The sequence below is a fragment of the Delphinapterus leucas genome, chromosome 12 (assembly GCF_059928025.1).
Source record: "Delphinapterus leucas isolate spDelLeu-1000000601 "Yukka" chromosome 12, BTC_Dleu_Yukka2, whole genome shotgun sequence".
Lineage (NCBI taxonomy): Eukaryota > Metazoa > Chordata > Mammalia > Artiodactyla > Monodontidae > Delphinapterus > Delphinapterus leucas.
In genome coordinates this window covers 56,973,409-56,992,960 of record NC_143140.1, presented here as the reverse complement: position 1 = coordinate 56,992,960, position 19,552 = coordinate 56,973,409, and the positions used below count along the sequence as shown (strand labels likewise).

Below are 19,552 nucleotides of genomic sequence, written 5' to 3'. Positions count from 1 at the left end.
TGCATTCTACTCCAAAAAAAATCCTTGTGTCCCCCAAATCAATGTATATACATACTGTGAAGTAGTAAAAATGTAAATATTACTGACTAAAATTATATCCATCCATGGAGTAGATAGTGGTGCCATTCATGACCTACAGAACTCCAGCTAAGGAACAGTTTTGGGGAATGTCATTAATCCTATCCTGAATGTGCTGTATTTTGCATTCCTTTGAGACATCCAAGTATTTTCCAGAAGACAGTTCTGAGCCCCAAAGAGGGAAATGTTGATAGTGACATATGCTTCCCAAGGACCAAGCAAGGATAGAAAACTGTTCCTTCATTATGACAATTTATGTCATCAATGATCACATGAGAATGGTTTTTCTTGAACATGAAGTGGATTTCAGTGGCTGGAAGAGTAAATGGGACATGTTTAAAGAGAGTATAGAGGAGATTATTTTAAGAAGTTTGGCTGTGAAGGAGAGGAAAAAAGAGACAGAGGCTGAGGTGAGAAAGGCTGTTTTTTGTTTTCTTTGTTTTGTGTTCTTTATGGGAGAGACTTAGGCATGTTTGAATGCTGAATGAAAGCCTAAAGAAAACATACTGAAGATACTGCAGACTGTATCTTAAAATATTAACATTACAAATATTTGCACAGAGACTAAACAAATTGCTGTCATTTTATGCATTACCCAAATCTAAAACAAAATCATGTGATGTTTTCTAAGAGGGATGTTTTTTTAAAAAAACCAAAAAGACAAAACAAAACCAAACCAGGGCAGCAAGCGTGATAAACTCAGGAGGGGCACATGGACTCCAGGTGTCATAGTTGGGGTTGTTTCATTGTGTCAGGGTGGCTATCTGCATCATCCCCACATGCGACGGTGCTTCTCTGGGTATGTGGGGCTCACTGAGCATCCAGGAAAAGTCAGGAGCAGAGCTCTGCACTGGCTGTGGAAATGGGCTACACGTTAGTTTGGTCTATGTACCCAGATGATTTTCATCCACCTTGTGCAGTTATCCAAAGAAGCCTTTGATAATCAACACTGCTGTATATTATATATGAAAGATGTTAAGAAAGTAAATCCTAAGGGTTCTCATCACAAAGAAAAAAAATTTTCTGTTTCTTTAATTTTGTGAGGTGAGATGACGGATGTTCACTGAACTTACTGTGGTAATCATTTCATGATGTATGTAAGTCAAACCATTATGCTGAACTCCTTAAACATATACAGTCTGTGTCAATTTTTATAATATTTATTTATTTGGCTGCATCAGGTCTTAGTTGTGGCATGCAGAATCCTTAGCTGCGGCATGTGAACTCTTTTAGTTGCAGCATGTGGGATCTAGTTCCCTGACCAGGGATTGAATCCAGGCCCCCTGCATTAGGAGCACTGAGTCTTAACCACTGGACCACCAGGGAAATCCTGTTAATTATATCTTAATAAAACAGAAGAAAAAAATGTTAAAGTTAAGTGACAGAAAAAAAAACAAAGAAGTCTTGGACTTTGACTTCATGCCTTCAATTTTCTAAGGAACAGCTACCCATATTTAAAGTTTAGAACTCAGGTATATGAAGATGCAAAAGGCAGCAGAATTCAAGAACAGCTAACTCCAAGTCATATTATAGCTTTGGAAAAAGAAATGCAAAAACTTTAAAAAGAAAGCATTAGGGGCTTCCCTGGTTGCTCAGTGGTTAAGAATCCGCCTGCCAATGAAGGGCACACGGGTTTGAGCCCTGGTCTGGGAGGATCCCACATGCCGCAGAGCAACTAAGCCCATGTGCCACAACTATTGAGCCTGCGCTCTAGAGCCCACGAGCCACAACTACTGAAGCCCGCACACCTAGAGCCTGTGTTCTACAACAAGAGAAGCCACCACAATGAGAAGCCCACACACCACAATGAAGAGTAGCCACCTGTCGTTGCATCTAGAGAAAGCCTGTGCACAGCAACAAAGACCAACAAGGCCAAAAATAAATAAATAAAATTAAAAATTAAGAAAAAAGAAAGAATTAATAAAAGAGAGAAGAGAGAGGGAGAGAGATAACAATGTATGGAAAACCTTGCTCAGCTTATAACATTTTTATGTTTGAAAGCTTCCAAAAGGTTAAGGATGGTTCATCATAGGCAAAGCTGATGACTGTAAGTGAAAACTGAAAAAAATCTGCCCAGTCCCAAAAACAAGTATATATTCAACTTACTAAAGATAATATAATTCATTATGATAGTGGAATGAAACCTTCTGAAGAACAATTGCAGTTGGACGCAATGATCATATAAATTGCAAAATGAAACACCAAAGAAAAGGTGACACTGAGGGTGTTAAAATATAAGACTGAGTAATGTTCATAGTGGGTAGGATCAAGAAACCAATCAGGTTTAAACACCTGAATCTGTTGTAAAATTAGAAATAATAAAGTTGGTAAATTTTTATATGTAATTATTCATTTCCCTTTTCTTTAGCCATAAACTTCAGCCATTTTAACACATTTTGTATCAATATCTTGTTTTGGGAAACCCAAATAGTATAAGTACATGCTAAATTTATTTTGTGTTTCAGAACTACTTAGGATCGGATATAACAGTGAATCATTTTACCTTTTGATAAAAGTAAATCAGTCTGTGAACTTTGTTTATACTAGATGACTTACATAGAAAAATTATTCTTATTTCCTTATATTATGGAAGCAGGAGTTTGCGTTCCTAAATTGACTCAAATTGTAGAAGCCACAGTGTTCTATAATATGATTGTATAATTTAAAAAAAACAGGCAGACCAATCTAGGTAAATTCTACTTCTTACATATAATTCATATTATATTCAGAGTTGATGGTTGTACATGTGATTGCTGGTTTCTGTTGCAATACTTCATAAAAGGAACTAAGACATCTACAGACTTTTTTCTCATTATCTTTTCTTTTTCCTAAAGTAAAAATAAAAAGTTATGTGAAAATTGCAAACTTTGCTTGAAACAAAAACAGATAAACCTGAGAACATTCTTAGGATACCATTGATCCATTCCTCTTTAAGCTTAATGGAACAATTTGATAGAAAAAAGATATACCTAATATATCTTAGATAGACAGCTTACATAGACTGTCTTAATTCCTGTAGGGTACTTTTTGCTTATTGGTTGATTGACAAGTCAGAGATATGCATGTTTCTTACAGAAAATTAGTTATGGTTCTTAGATAAGATTACCTATCAAGGAAAAGACATGTTTAAGAGCAATTGCAAATTTCTAAATCAGGGGTCCCCAACCTCCAGGCTAGTACCTGTTAGGAACCGGACCACACAGCACGAGGTGAGCAGCAGGAAAGCGGGCAGAGCTCCATCTGCCGCTCCCCATCGCTCGCATCGCAGCCTGAACCATCCCCCACACCTCCAGCTCCGTGGAAAAATTGGCTTCCACAAAACTGGTCCCTGGTGCCAAAAAATGTTGGGGTCCTCTGCTCTAAATGACCTAAGAGATATTCCCCTTTATATTTATAATATAAATAAAATATATTATAATTACAGTAAAAATATTTTAAAAACACAAAATTTATCTCTTAAATTAACTCATTTGTCTCATAAAATTGTCTATGTATATCCAGTTGCCATGCTGTTCTATTATTAAATCTTTAATCATCACAAACCAATATTAATATCCCAAATTTTCACCTTATTCAGATTACCTGAGAAATTAAAGAGGCACTGGATACTTGTACAAGCTTTCATATTATGTTTAGTGTCCAACCTAAATTTTTATGACAGAAAAAAGTACTGTAAGTTTTTCAGTGATTAATTTCATGTTACAAGGTATGGTTGAAATTTAATGATATTTCCACAAGAATCTAATTATATAAGTTATTAAACAGAAGCAAGATTTAAATATTTACTCTACAGTGAGATGATAGAGTAATGATATTAAAACATGTCTTGAGTTTTCAAATTGATAGTGGAAAAGTTTACCCCTAGATAACAGTTCCAGAATTTTACTGGGTTTTCAAGATCAGCATAAGCAACTGCCTAGTTCAAATGGCTGTGAGATAACACCTGAGAGTGAGAATATTTTTCTCCCCTCTCCCAAATCTTTCATTTGTCATTTGCAAATAATGTATCTATTTCGGAAGAAGATCATTGATGAGGTCATTTGAACTTGACATACAATACCAAAATTGTCTAAAAAACCCCAGTTATAAAATTTGAATATATATTCGGGGTAATATTCTTCCCTCAAGTTAAAATTTTCAGCATGTATAAAGTATCACATTTTATGATTATAAAGTATAAAATTCCCTAAATTATACATGTTCCAAAATTTTGTTTTTAAGTAGATTTTTAAATAATTGAATGTATTTTTCCATACAAGTTGTAAGAACTTATTTTTAAGGAAGAAAAAAAACGGTAGATAACAACACCGTCTCAGAAATGTCAACAAAAAATAATCAAAAGGATTGGAAAGAAAAATATCATAGTTTACACTGAATAGTAGTTCTGGAGGGAAAACATGTTTAACTAGATAACGATAAAGAAGATGTTTGTGAAGGAGATGGTGTTACATTTCCAAGCACATTAACAGCTAATTTCTGTGGTTCTCCCTTTATGATTTTAAATTCAAAATGACTATTAGATACACGCACACATGTACACACGGCCCATGTACATTAGTAGATACATACGTCCTTCTTAAATCTATCCACTGAAAGAGTCTAAAACAATGATATCCCCAGGACTACTTGAAGTAATGACTGATTCTGGGGCTGGTATAGGCAGAGTTAAATATGAGCCTTGAACATCTTTTGGTGCCAAAAAGTAAAGAAGTGCTCAGAAAATTATAGAGATATATAAGGACACAGTGGTTCCATTATAACTTTTTTTAAATATTTTTTAAATTTTTTGACCACACCACCCGGCTTGTGGGATCTTAGTTCCCCAACCAGGGATTCAACCTGGGCCCTCAGCAGTGAGAGCGCGGAGTCCTATCCACTGGACTGCGAGGGAATTCTCCATTATAACTTTAAATCATAGAGCCCTGTTTCTTTATGTATTTATTCCCAGCTGTGAAAAGTGAGGGAATTAGTGTGTTTAAACCACCGCTTACCTTTCTTCTCCCTCTCTACCTTCAAAACTATGTTATAATCTTGGGCTATTATCATTCAGCACGGACCTAATACCAGGCACTACATAAAGAGAAGGGTCAGAGAAGGAATAAATGAAAGTAAAATAAAAATATTTTATTTTTCTTATTCTTAATCGAGCTAATAGACAACTATTTTAAAGTAATAATAGCAACAATGTATTGGGCAATTATAGTTTTTAAATAAGTAAGATGAATGACATCAATGTTATAAGAGTGGGAGAGGCGACTTGAGAATACTCTGTTATTAAAGGTACCTGCACTGTCCATGAAGCATTATAGTGTTACTTGAAGATGTTCTTAGATTTGTTGTAAATGTATATTGCAAACTCTAGGGTAACCACTAAAAATTTTTTAAGAAGTATAATTGTTATGTTAAGAGAAGGGAGAAACTGGAATCATAAAAGGCTCAGTTAACACTAGAGAAGACAGAAAAATGGGAAGCAGAAAAGAAAAAAAGAACAAGGGCGATGAATAGAAAGTTACCAATTTGTCTCCCATGTGCTCAGAAACAAAACTATCTGGTACTATGGTGGTGGAAGATTTGCCATCTTTTCTATTTGGATCACTTTGGTCACCAGATGCTAAGGATTCTGATACTTAGATGCTGTGCCTGCTCCTACTGGTTATCAGGAGAGTGAAAAGAATGTATTATATTCAGTTATGTGTAACTTTTTTTGTTTTGTTTTTGTTTATTTATTTATTTATGGCTGTGTTTTATCTTCGTTTCTGTGCGAGGGCTTTCTCTAGTTGTGGTAAGCGGGGGTCACTCTTCATCGCGGTGCGCAGGCCTCTCACTATTGCGGCCTCTCTTGTTGCGGAGCACAGGCTCCAGACGTGCAGGCTCAGTGTGGCTCACAGGCCTAGTTGCTCTGTGGCATGTGGGATCTTCCCAGACCAGGGCTCGAACCCATGTCCCCTGCATTAGCAGGCAGATTCTCAACCACTGCACCATCAGGGAAGCCCAGTTATGTGTATCTTAAAGCAATGCTGCCATGAGCTCCTTGCATCTTACAGGAGTTTTAATAAAACACACCTCTCAGTTTTTATTCACCAACACTTCTCTCAGGACAAAGTAATGAATCCATGGAAACTGGGCCAAAAGATTGTCTCAATGACAGACACATTCCTTCACTCAGAATCACTGTCCCTTTTTTCTCTTCCTGAGATGATATCCTTAAATAGAACTCCATTTATTCTGAGAAGTTATTATGCGTGCAACACATGATGGGAAGGACTGGTGAGCAACAGTGAATATAAACCCAGTTCCTGCCATCAATAACTTGATATTCTAGTAGAAAAGGTAGGGGACAAAAATAGACAATTACAACATAGTATAATAAGTGCTATGACAGAGAGGAGTATATGACTATAGAAGCACAAGGTAAAAGTGCTTAACCTAGACTGGAAGGGCTAGTGAGAAAAGATATGATGACCAAGATAGGTTGTGAAAGATGGGAAAGGGTTAGTTAGGTGAAGAAATATACTGCAGACAATGTGAATCACATATGCAGAAACAAGGAGTTGGAAGAGAGCCTGACATTTTCAGGGCTGTGCTGGCACTCTTAGGATAATTTCTTTTCCAGAAGGCTCCTTGCTTCCTTTTACAATATGACCTCTGTCTGGGCCTGCACCTCCATCCACCAGACATCCAGGGACTTTTCTTAAACTGAGGATTAATAGTTAAAGTGCAAGATGGAATTGTGTCTGAGTAAAACTCAATAACATTGTTAAAAAGAGAATGTGAAAGGTAAAATAAGGAGAAGAAAAGAGATAAAACCTAACTTCCTTCCCCCACAAAAATCTCAGGAGGTACCATATTCCAGGTATTTTGTTGTTTCTGGGCCAATAAGTAGAGTGGGGAGATGGTATTCAATCCATCATGCCAAGAAGAAATTTGTATTAACATATTTGTAATTTGTGAGAGATGCCAATACCTGTCAAATTAAAATATGAGAAAACACAAGCCTTTGTCAGCAACTGACTAAAATGACAGGTGCTAGCTTTCCTAATATGACCCAATCCAGTGAATTCTCATTCTTTGCTGCAAAAACAACTGCAGAAATCATCTGATGTCCTGTGTTAGTCTTGGTCATTCTGCTGGCCTAACATGCAAGACGTTTGCCAGGAAGAAGAGGGTCAGTTGTGTTTTTGAGGCCCGTACTTTGGGGTCCCACATTTTGGTATCCTCAGAAAATCTAGCTAATTTATCTTTAATTGCCTTTCACCTTAATACAGTGTCCTACGTTAAGTTGAGAAATCAGCCAGTCATCCCTAAGCAACCATAGATGTCAAAATCAATCAGATCTCATCCTACAAACAAGTTAAACAAGTTGCCAAAGCTTGAGATTTCATCCTCACAGTATGTAAACGTAGCAATAAATTGTGGACTTAGCATGCCAAGACAGAGGATAAAATGAAAATAATTGGTCATCTAAAGTTCTCTCTGCAATGGGGGGCTGGATCTCAAAGAAAATAATTTTTTAAAGCATGAGTGAAAATGCTTATGCTTAACTCCTTGCCTTTCATTCCTATTCTGTTCCTTCTTGATCGAGATTATTAAATCAATAAAATTTTTTTAAACTCTTACCTTGATTTCATAAACATTATTTATTATCTCTAGCCTCCCATCTCACTTTTCCCCTGGATTCAATCCAGCAGAGAAAAGTATCTTCATCTGTTGCTTAAACCACAGCAAGCCCAATTTTCCTTCATGGCATTTCTTTTCTTTTGCATCAAGTTCAGTTGGTTTACTAGGAAATAATTTCTTTCCTCAACATTACCCTTTGAACTTAATAAAGGTATTGAGTAGATGTGGTTTCTAGATTTGGTACCAGAAAATATTTATGTGGAGAAAAGTTGAAAATAATAGATAACTCCAGAAATTATTCATTTATGTCAAGTTTTATGTCTGTTAAGAGCCTCTGCCCCAAACCTTTGGATTTAAAAACACCTTTTTCGTTTTCAGAAAGTTTAAGGATCTAAGGTAACATATAGAAGAATAAGTAGGTAAGAACATTTAATAAAAATAGACTGTGAAATAGTAGACTGAGCTCTAAAAGATCCTCGATAATAAAACCTATTCTGAAATTAAAATAACTTTTATGATGCCATTATAACACAACACTAGACACAGCTCAATAAAACAGATTTGATGGACCGGAACTGACTCTATTATATGTAAATTATAATATAATATGGGAAGTGTCAAATCAATTAGAAACAGATGGGCAGTTTAAAAAACTGTGTTGGCCAAAATATTCAATGTCATAGAAAGTTGGGAAGAGACGGTTAGAGACTGAAGAGACACAACAAAATGCAACATATGGACTTTGTCTTGTCTCAAATGCAAAGAAATCAATTGTAAAAAGACAACCGTGAGCTATGGACTGAGTATTAGTCGATATTAAGAAATTATTTTTAATTTTGTTACATGTGATAAATGCATGGTAATTATATTTTGAAAAAAGGAGGTGTCTTTCTCAGGTAGAAAAGCATACTCAATTATTTACAGGTGAAATGACCAGATACCTGGGATTTGTTTTAAAATATTCAAGATTAAAAAAGAAAAAAGGAGTGAAGGAGAAATGAAGCAAGAAAGACAAAATAATCATTGGGAAAGTATAGGGATTCATTATATGATTTTTGCTACTTTCAAGTAGTTTTGAAAATTTCTGTAAAAGCGTTTTTCTAAAAAACACTGGAATTATTTCTTTAAATAAACCTCACATTGAAACAAAGCAGAGTGTTCTGCTGAAGGAAGAGAGAGAAGAGAGCTACAAACTCCTAGCTCTTGACCCTTTCCCAGGAGAGTCCCTGAAATGTCTCTGTTGGAGCATGGTATGAGAACAGCAGCATCTGGTTCAACTCCCTCAGCTGATAGACAGCAGAGCTCTCTCCAAGCACCACGGTGTCCGAGCTGACTCTTCCCATCCCATAGCTGATCTTTTTATAGGAGTACTCACCTTCCTGCACAAACCCCTCTTCACCTGTCCAGGTAGGGATCTCCCTGTATACACTCTGACTTCACCCCTTCCCTTGCTCTTGGTACCTGAGAATTTGGTAAATATGTTATTCATCTTTTGATTTGTTGTCCTTATATGCAGAATATTTTATCATGGGACTAACCATAGTTTCCATTTTAATAAAGGATGCTTTTGAAAAAGAAAATGGTGTAGAGGCAATCGGTCAACTACTCAGAAAAAAAGTCAATAGATGCCCTAACTAGGTTCTACTCCAAAAATACAAGAGTAGTAAAAAGTCAAATGTAAAATAAAAAGCATAAAATGAACAGCTAAAATAAAATTGTGGTTAAATATCAAGGTAAAACATACCTAGGTAAAAGATAGGGTTTTCTAATCTTGAAAGTAAAAATCAAAATCTTTACTATACAAAGTCTAAAAACTTTCATCCCCAAAACATACAAACGTTTTAAGGGTTAAAAACATGCAATAAGCTAGAAAAAGAGCCATAGCAAAAAAAGACAAGTGGTCAAACATTTTATTATTAAAAAAAGCTCTTAAAAATACTAAGATCACAGAAGAGCAAAAGGCAAAGGTCATAAATAATCATTTCATATGAGAAAAATATCATAGGCATATCTACATAAATATCTATATTATTCTTGCCACTATTAATTAATGTAATTGTAAGGTAAATGAGAGTTTTTACCTATCAAAACAGCTATAAAAATGTATCAAATATAGTTCTCACTCAGTTCAAAAATATCTCTAAAATATTCAAATCTTTGACTCTAATTCTTAGAATTTATCCTAAAGAAACAAATCTTATTAAAAAAATAAATTGTTCATTAAATTTTGCTTATCACAGTAAAAAGCTGAAAACAAGTTAAATGTTCAACAGTAGAAGATGATTAGATAAATAATGATTCAAATGCTTAATGACATTGTAAAAGATTCTGTTAATGCAAAAATGTTTATCTTTTAAGGTTAAGTCTAAAAAAATTAAAGGATGTAGATTTTAATATAAAAATGGTCACTAATATTTTCAAATTAAAGGCTTTTTCATAGATTCAAAATAAAATCTATTTAGTCATTCTTTCCTTTGGATGTTGAGATTAAATGATTTTGTTCTTTCCTGTTTTTTGTTAACTTTTAAATTTCTCTCAAATTTTCTCTAATAAATACTCACTACTTTTATTATTTTGTTAAATATAATTTGGAAAAGGTGTGTGCTCTACTTGCAGTGTAAACAACTTTACACTGTGTATTTATTAGGAAAGAATGACATAGAAGTTTGGCAGTATGAGCTGTTCCTTGGTCTTCATAGTCTTATAGTATGTCATATTGAAATTTATCTTTTCCCTTAGTTATAGATCTTTGTATCAAGCAGCTAGCTAGGCAGAAAGTGAAAAGGAATTGCTGGGTGAAGATGAAATAAAGGCCTCTGGCAGAGCTACTGATCTTCCCTTAGCAAAATTCTTGGAGATTCCAAAAGGTAATGCCTCATATTATACTGAACCAAAAATTGCCATCATGATCAAGACATTTTCTATCATGAGCCTAACACAATGTCAATAATGTTAATAAACACATGCTGATCATGGAACATAGTGAAATATTTGAGATATGTTATTTAGGGAAAAAAGAGCATTCTGCCTACTAAAGTTTCCTCTTTTAATTTTAAAAAAATGGCTAAAATATGCATACAAGTATTGTAGTATTATTTGTAATAATGGCAAATTGGGAAAAAACTGAAATGTCCAACAATAGAGGAATAATTAAATACAGTACTGACTATTCATCCTTGTGGAATATTATATAACCATTAAAAATGAGGTAGGTCCATATACTTTGACATGGAAGTTTCTTGTAAAGAATAAATAAAATAATTCACAAGCTATATGTATACCTGTGTATAATTTCATTCTCTTTGGGGGTGGGTTGGAAGGGGCCTTCACTTTTTTACATACTTCTGCCTTTGCTTTTTTTTTTTTTTTTTTTTGCGTTCCGTGGGCCTCTCACTGTTGTGGCCTGTCCCGTTGTGGAGCACAGGCTCCGGACGCGCAGGCTCAGCGGCCATGGCTCAAGGGCCCAGCCGCTCCGCGGCATGTGGGATCTTCCCCGGCCAGGGCACGAACCCATGTCCCCTGCATCGGCAGGCAGACTCTCAACCACTGTGCCACCAGGGAAGCCCTGCCTTTGCATTTTTGTGATGAGAAGATGTTGCTTTTATAACTAAAGAAGAAGGAGAGGGAAAAGAAGAGGAGGAAGAGGAAGAGGAGGATGAAGAATCAACAGTAACAGGAGCAGCAACAAAGCAAGGAAGGAAGAAAAGAAGAAAGGAAAAAAGGAAGGAGAATTTGCAACTGACACCACCAGATGGATATAGAGTCATTCTCCAGAGCTGGTCTTGACTATCCACAGAGGGTGTCACAAACAGCAATGTCTTAGTGAAATCACTGTAGGTCACGGTATGGTTCTAAATTTTTCTAGCTCAAATATCAGTTTACCAAGAGCTGATCTATTTCTGAAATTGAGGCCTGATGTTTTTTCCAAATATGAGGCAGATGTAAAAACTAGGAAACCACTGCATACATTTATTATTAGAAATAGATGTAAATATTGGCCCAGAGCCTCACATTCTCTGATCAACCTCGTCCCCTCACTAACAAGGGCATTTGGGAGAGCAGAGTGGGCAAGGATGCAGATATGGTTGCAGAACTTAACTGGGCCACTTACTGCTACTGACTTTGGTCAAGTTTCTTAACCTCAGTTTACACATCTGTAAAAAGAAGATAATAATTATCTCTCAGGTTTGTTGTGCAGAAAAGCATATATGAATATACAGAGGAGGTAGTTTGATGAGCATAGAAAATGGGGGAAGAATTTGATGTGGGTGGCTAGTTTCAACCTATATGTCTATTTCCCTAATGGAGGTATACCTGACTTAGAGCCAGAGAATTGTATCTGCTACAATTGCATTCATTAATTAGCAGTCAATATATTATTAATTTGCCAGACAAAACACTAGGCAGTAACAAGACTGCAGAGAAAAAGAAAAAAAAATGCTCCTGTTTTCATAGTGAGTCCCTGACTTACTATGGTTGGAGTTATGATTGTTTTACTTCGTGATACGCATTCAGTAGAAACCATGCTTCAGAATTTGAATTTTGATCTTTTCCAAGTGAGCGATAGCAGTACAATGCTCCCTCATGATGCTGGGCAGCTGCAGTCAGCCACGCAATCACGAGAGTAAACAACGAATACATTTACAACGATTCTGTACCCATACAGACATTCTGTTTTTCACTTTCATTACAGTAATCAATAAATTATGTGAGGTATTCAACACTTTATCTTTAATTGCCTTTGTGTAAAGATGACTTTGCCCAACTCTAGGCTAACGTAAGTGTTCTGAGCATGTTTAAGTTAGGCTAGGTTGTTCTGAGCGTGTTTAAGTTAGGCTAGGTTAAGCTATGATTTTCAGTAGGTTAAGTATATTAAATACTTTTAAATACTTTTACTTATAATGAGTTTATCAAGACGCAACCCCATCTTAAGCCAAGGAAAATCTGTATTAGGGAAGTCAAACACTAAACCATTCAGCCCACATTGTAAAGAAGAGAGCAAGGTGCCATGGGAGTATAAAATGGGCAGCCCCAGGAAATCAGAGAAAGGTCCCAGGAGGAAGCAACATTTCAGTTGAGAATTGAAGGGTGAGTAGGAGTTAGCTAAGTGAAAAATGTAAGAAATTAATAAGCAGAAACCACAATTAAATATAAAGTCAGAAGACTCTCACACCCAGCTCCAATAGCAGAGCCCAACAGGAAGAAGAAAGGCTCCTCTTCTTTCCTGACAACAACACAGCCAAGGAAAAACCATGGACTCTTTGTTTACTACAGCCCTCCCAACTTCCTTTTCCCCTCTATAAAAGCATCCTCCTTCCCTTGCTGTGTGGGCCTTGCCTGTGGCTCCCTGTGGTTGCAGACCCCGAATTGCAATTCTCTGCTGATCCCAAATAAACCCATTTTTGCTGGAGAAATAACTGGCGGTCTATTAGCTTTTAGGTCAACAAAGAGAAGGAGTGTGACTCAGGCAGAAGGAACCGTTTGTGCAAGGACCACAGGTGGGAAGAAACTGAGAGATTTGGAGGTGCTAGGAAAAGTCGAGAACAGCTGTGACAGAGGGCTCTGAAGAGCCATGAGACTGCAAAAATGTCAGATCCAGCAGATCCAGTCTGCTTAGAGGCAGAGTGAAGGATTGCAGTAATTTCCACAAAGACAAAAGGAGTCATTAAAGATTTCTAAACTGGAAATTCACGCTGTCTCCCTTCTCCATTCTTTTCCTTTATGTTAATAATACTCCTTTTAGCTGTCGTATGGTGAGGACACATTCTGACCCTTATTCTTTATAAGGTTAATATTTATTCATCAAATCCTCAGAGTTCTGAAAGTGACGATGTGTCCCTATCTACTGTAAGAACTGAATTTATTTCAAGTATTCTCACCTTGTGTCCTTTTCATATTTGCAATGGTCTTAATTTTCTAGACCTCACGCACGTCACCAAACGTGGTGTCAGACGCTAAGGTTTGTTTTTCAATGGCTTCTGATTACACAAATTGTCCTACCAGTGTTTTACTTATCACAGTTTTTTACAGAAGTAGAAAACACAGCGGTAATATTTTGGCATTCAGAATTTGACCACGCTGGATTTTTTTTTCCTAGCCATAGTGATTTTCCCTTTGTTCATTTCCTTTGAAAGAAATTGTAGCCGTTAGTTAATGCCACCCATTTGTCAAGGACTGTCCTATACACGTCACTCACATCTCATTTAATCATCCCAATAACGTTGCAGTAATGAATTTCTATTTTCTTTAGAGTTGGGGGACTGAGGCTCAGAGGTTCTATATCTTGTTCAAGGTCGCACGGTAAATAAATGACAAACACTTCCCTAAATAGTCAGTTTCAGTTTACCTGTGCTTCTGCCAACTTCAAAAGTCCCTAGAACCATAAATGTAAATTTTTTTTAAAAAGTATTCCTAGACTCAAAAAATTCACGTTTGAAATTATAGGCACTGAAGAAGGTGAGAGGAAGAGTATTCTACTCCTCAAACCTCTGGTCCACAAACAACTAAAAATATGCAAAATCTGATCATTGATGAAAAATACACATTACTTGCTATAAATGGAACTGAATGGTTAGAATAAAAGTGAGTACTCCACGTCCAAACCATCAGTACAGCTTTGCCCTGACACATGGTTGTATTTATGGTTTGAGGAGATACTAAAAATAACAAGAAAGGGCAGAAGTCTTGTTTAAAGCAGCATCTTTTAAAAATGTGTAGCGTGCAAGGATGAACACAAGACCAAATCTTATTTAATGTGGTAAGAATTTTTTCAGACACCCTTTTCTTATAAATTTCTCATCTAGTTCCACTTACATCATTTTTGCTTGACATATCATTTCACCACAGAGCACATTTTTATTGATTATCCAAGTTTTGTGAATACTTTTTAAGAGACAACAGAGTGTATGTCTCACAAATATTGGAAATTCCCCAGAAGTCCTGGGAAGTTTGGAAAATCTTAAGACATTCCTGTTTCTAATTCTTGAAAACATTTGCAGCTTTAATGTAATGTGGCTTTTAAAAACAGTGCCTGCTTTTTAAAGGTCATCTTGCATCTAACCACAAATTGAGAGGATTATTCAAAATATTTTTTGAATGAAAAACAAAACGCTGTCTAAATACCTAAACGAATCAGATTATTTTTGTCATCACAAACTATGGGGTTAGCACTATGGTAGACTGATTCATAACAAATTGAAAGAGTGAAATTTTGTTTTAATAATTTATTTCCAAAGCTAAAATGCTGCTGTAAGCAAACAAAAAAGCAGTAAGTTCCTTAGTCAACTAGCTAACTACACTTTTTTTCTCTTAGAACTACTCTTCTTTATCTTACAAGATTAGAATACTTTTATATGAACATATTCCCACACAGAAATCTTTCTTTAATTTGATGTTACTTATAACACATTATAGCTTTTTTAGCTCTTTTTCTCTCACACATAATAGCTATTTATCACGTAGAATCATCAGTTTAGAGGCAGAGTTTGGCTGTAATGCTGACTAAAAAGACTGGTCAAATGCCAAATGGTAGCCTGCTTCCCGCATTTGCCGCATTTGGAAGTTTGTATAACCATCACGTACAGCTCTTACACTCTTTAATCATAAAGTGTTGCAAGTCCTCCAGACAAGTGAGGACGAGAGTAAAAATGAACATTAAACAAATTTTTTGATGGTTTCTGATGATACTCTTTAATCACAAATAAACTTCTGCTAGATTATTCCAGAGTTACTATCTAAATGTTTAACTTGCACTAGTTTGTTAAAAGGTAAATATTTAAGGGAACAAGCTATAAGTTATACATGGCAAAAGGAAGTATTTGATACAAAAAATCAACAAACAAAACCCAACAACAAAATTGTTCTAAATGTGTATAAGAAAAAGAAAGAAAGGAATTTGGTGGAAGCTTTATATCACTGAAATTGTTTTAACTTCTACTGTAGATTCATGGTAGGAAACAAATTCCATAATTGAAACTCCAGCTATGAACAAAACCTGAGAGGAATAGAATGTATATATTATATTTTAAGCTATCACAAGTCAGAAAATTCTAGTGAGAGATTAGACTGAAGAAATAAAGAATGTGAAAATGGAGAAGAAATATGATTGAAAGTTCTAAACTGAAAGAAATAACTTCAATAACATTATAATTTATTGCATCTGCTCTCATTTCTATTTTACAAATTATGAATTATAAAATTATAAATTATATGATATTTCAAGTATACAGAAATAATATAACAGGAAAATATCTATTATAGTTTTATATTTGCCTTGAATTATAAATGACAGGATGCTGGATATAGTTACATTTAACTTCCAAATTACTCAGTCTCACTGAAATTTGAAACTCATGGTTCCCCCAAATATTTTTGAATTAACCTGCCCAAGGAAGGGCAGTCATTGACAAGCTTGGCTAAAATATGAAAAATTGTCTCAGAATAAACATTTTCTTTAACTAGCTCTCTGGTTGTGTCTACCTTTGAAAATGTCTTTATATAGGGAGTAGCTTGAATGATTAGAAATTAATATGTTAGCGAATTATAAAGGTCAGTTTAATTCCAGTTGCTCTGAGTTGAGAAAAACTTGAATGTGAGCCGCAATCACATCGAAGTCTTCAAAAGCAATGGCCAATTTATACTCTAGGACTCTGGGTGGAGTTGAGACTTCAAGTAGTGTTTTAAAGAATCTCAAAATATACCTTTTACCCTCCAGAGTTCTTTGAGTTAACCTCAATTGAAATTGTTTTCTCACAGGCTTAAGGTTAGTTTAAATTTTTTCAGGGAAGGGTTTCTAAATTAGTTAACTGTGTTCAGAATTAATAAATATATCTGAATATATGAAATATATAACTCTGACCCAAGCTTTTCAAAGCAGAAGGCAGTCTTACATTTCTCTCCATTTACTTTTAAAATAAAATAACCCTCATGGTTTCTGCTACCATAGCAACTAAAAGCTCTCTTACTGTCTATACTAATTCTGATGAACAGTTTTGTAAAAAGTAACTGACTAAGAGATTCCAGCACAAATACCCGCCCAGGCTCCATTTCATTCCATGTCTTGTAGGGACAGATGGCTCATTACATTAAATAAGACCTGAGACCAGGGTTGGCTTTCTAAAGTGGGTGCCTCTTGAGACAGATTTTATATTCAACAGGAAAGTGTGTGGGCATTGAAATTACTCTACACGTCACAGCCCAAATAAGCATTGGGTCATTTGAGAGAAACATCCGGAGACCAGAAGAAATAATCTGACTTAAAATTTCAACATTTTGAAGACCAGGAAACAAATGCAAAAATTTTCCTCCAAATTTTCTTTCTTCTTTATGTGATATTCTTGTTACTCTACTGTCCTTGAAGCAAAGTTCCACGTCTGCTCTTGAGTTCTGAAATTTGCCAGCTGCAAATTCTGACATGCCAAGGGGCTCAGCTATATTTGCCCAACCAAGAAAAGGTAAAAACAGAATCTTGGAGCCAGTAAAGATTATAAACATGTTTCTATACTTTGGGTGTGCTGTTTATAAAAAGAACCCACTTTAAGACTTTAATAAGCCCCCAAACTTCATTATTTTGCTCTCCCTCCAAGTACAAAGCACAGATGTTTTGGCATGTTGGAATATGAAGTTTGGAATTTTTAGGAGAGGCAGTGTGTGGGCAAGGACCTAGCACCCTGGGCAGGTAGAGGTTCAGCAAGTTTCTCAAAATAAGGTGAAAGAACAGCTCATGGCCTAGAAGCTTCGTTAGGACCCACAGGGGCTAGGATGATAATGCAGTGAACCAAAAGGGTTCACTAGACTTCTTCCCAATATTTAAGGACTTGGGGCAATCCTACCACTTTTAATAATAGGTAGCATAAGTTTGTGCATGAAATTCTGAGGTAAAACGATGGTAATATAAAATATATGATTATCTAACAAGACTAGGTAATTTCATGTAAAAGCAGAGGCTTTGCTTAAATAAGTTTCCTATTGTTTACAGAGTAAGAAACACTATTATAAGACTATAAAAATGACCCTGAAGTTTCTCCTTCCTGTTTCTAACATGACCATCCTTTCCTCCATTTCCACCCAATATTAATTATTTTTTCCCCAGCAGATTCTAGAACTGCACCTCCCAATTCAATAGCCATTAGCCACATACAGCTATTTAAATTAAAATAATCCTTTTCTAAACAACCCTCAGAATAGGAGAAAATATTTGCAAATGAATCAACGGACAAAGGATTAATCTCCAAAATATATAAACAGCTCATGCAGCTCAATATTAAAAAAACAAACCAATCAAAAAATGGGCAGAAGGCCTAAATAGACATTTCTCCAAAGACATATAGATGGCCAAGAGGCACATGAAAAGCTGCTCAACATCACTAATTATTAGAGAAGTGCAAATCAAAACTACAGTGAGGTATCACCTCACACCAGTTAGAATGGGCATCATCAGAAAATCTACAAACAACAAATGCTGGAGATAGTGTAGGGAAAAGGAAACCCTGTTGCACTGTTAGTGGGAATGTAAATTGATACAGCTCCTATGGAGAACAGTATGAAGGTTCCTTAAAAAACTAAAAATAGAATTACCATATGACCCAGCAATCCCACTACTGGGCATATACCCAGAGAAAACCATAATTCAAAAAGACACATGTACCCCAATGTTCATTGTAGCACTATTTACAACAGCCAGGTCATGGAAGAAACCTAAATGCCCATCGACAGATGAATGGATAAAGAAGATGTGGTACATATATACAATGTAATATTACTCAGCCATAAAAAGGAACGAAACTGGGTCATTTGTAGAGATGTGGGTGGACCTAGAGACTGTCATACAGAGTGAAGTCAGAAAGAGAAAAACAAATATCATATATTAACACATATATGTGGAATCTAGAAAAATGGTACAGATGAACCTGTTTGCAAGGCAGAAATAGAGACACAGGTGTAGAGAACAAACGTATGGACACCAAGGGTGAAAGTGGGGGAGGGGCGTGGTGGTGTGATGAACTGGGAGACTGGGATTGACATGTATACACTGGTATGTATAAAATAGATGACTAATCAGAACCTGCTGTATAAAAAATAAATTAATTAAATTAAATTAAAAAAATAATAGTCCTTTTCTTCAGACTCACTAGCCATATTTCATGTGTTTCAACAGCCACATGTAGCTAGTGGCTACCATAGTGCACAGAATAGAACATTTCCACAACAGAAAGTTCTACTACTTCTAGAAGATTCAAAAATTTCCCATTTTTTAAACCTGAAATTTTATGCCAAAAATGAGTATCTAATAAAAATTTGTGGAATAAAACTGCATAGTTTTCTCATAATTTTAAAACACAACTCAATTCAATTTTTAGTTGTGGAAAATAGGCAGCCAATTAAGGTAAGCAAAACGGAGTGGAACATCATTTTTAAAACTTCTGGAAGGCTTCACATTGTAAGCTTCATGGAGCAGGGGACTATGGGGTCATTCTAATAATCACCACTACTTAACAAAGTGTCTGATATATGGCTGGTGTCTCAAATTTTTAACAGTGATTTCCTCTGGAATTAGAACTTCGCTGATGTCTCTGTTGGAGAATGGGGAGACCTGAGGTTTGATTTTCAATTTCGTATACTAAAACTGTAGTTTAAAACTGTATATTTATAATATACTTAGATTTTATTTTTTTAAATAGTGAGAAGCTTTAAAGTTTGGGAAATGTTTAAGATGGACTATTTTTTAAAGATGTAACTTGCCCTCCCACCTCCACACACGTACACCAGAAACCTACATTCAGTAGTCTATTTGTTCATCTGTACCCTATGAACTGTTTGTGAATACACACACACATTCAAATAAACCACATTTCTCTAT

At 35.6% G+C, this 19,552-nt stretch overlaps 1 protein-coding gene across 2 annotated transcripts in view; it reads right to left on the bottom strand.

Annotated features, from left to right (window-relative positions):
• Nucleotides 1–9,913, bottom strand: part of LOC115802051 (uncharacterized) — a 116,851-nt gene extending 106,938 nt beyond the window's left edge. Inside the window, exon 1 of one of the 2 annotated variants that reach the window (XM_089921971.1) lies at nt 6,142–9,913. The gene's annotated coding sequence lies outside the window, so the exon portion shown is untranslated. Of the gene's footprint in view, nt 1–2,785 lie in introns of both variants that reach the window. The other variant, XM_089921970.1, reaches the window with a different exon arrangement.
• Nucleotides 9,914–19,552: the final 9,639 nt, after the last annotated feature.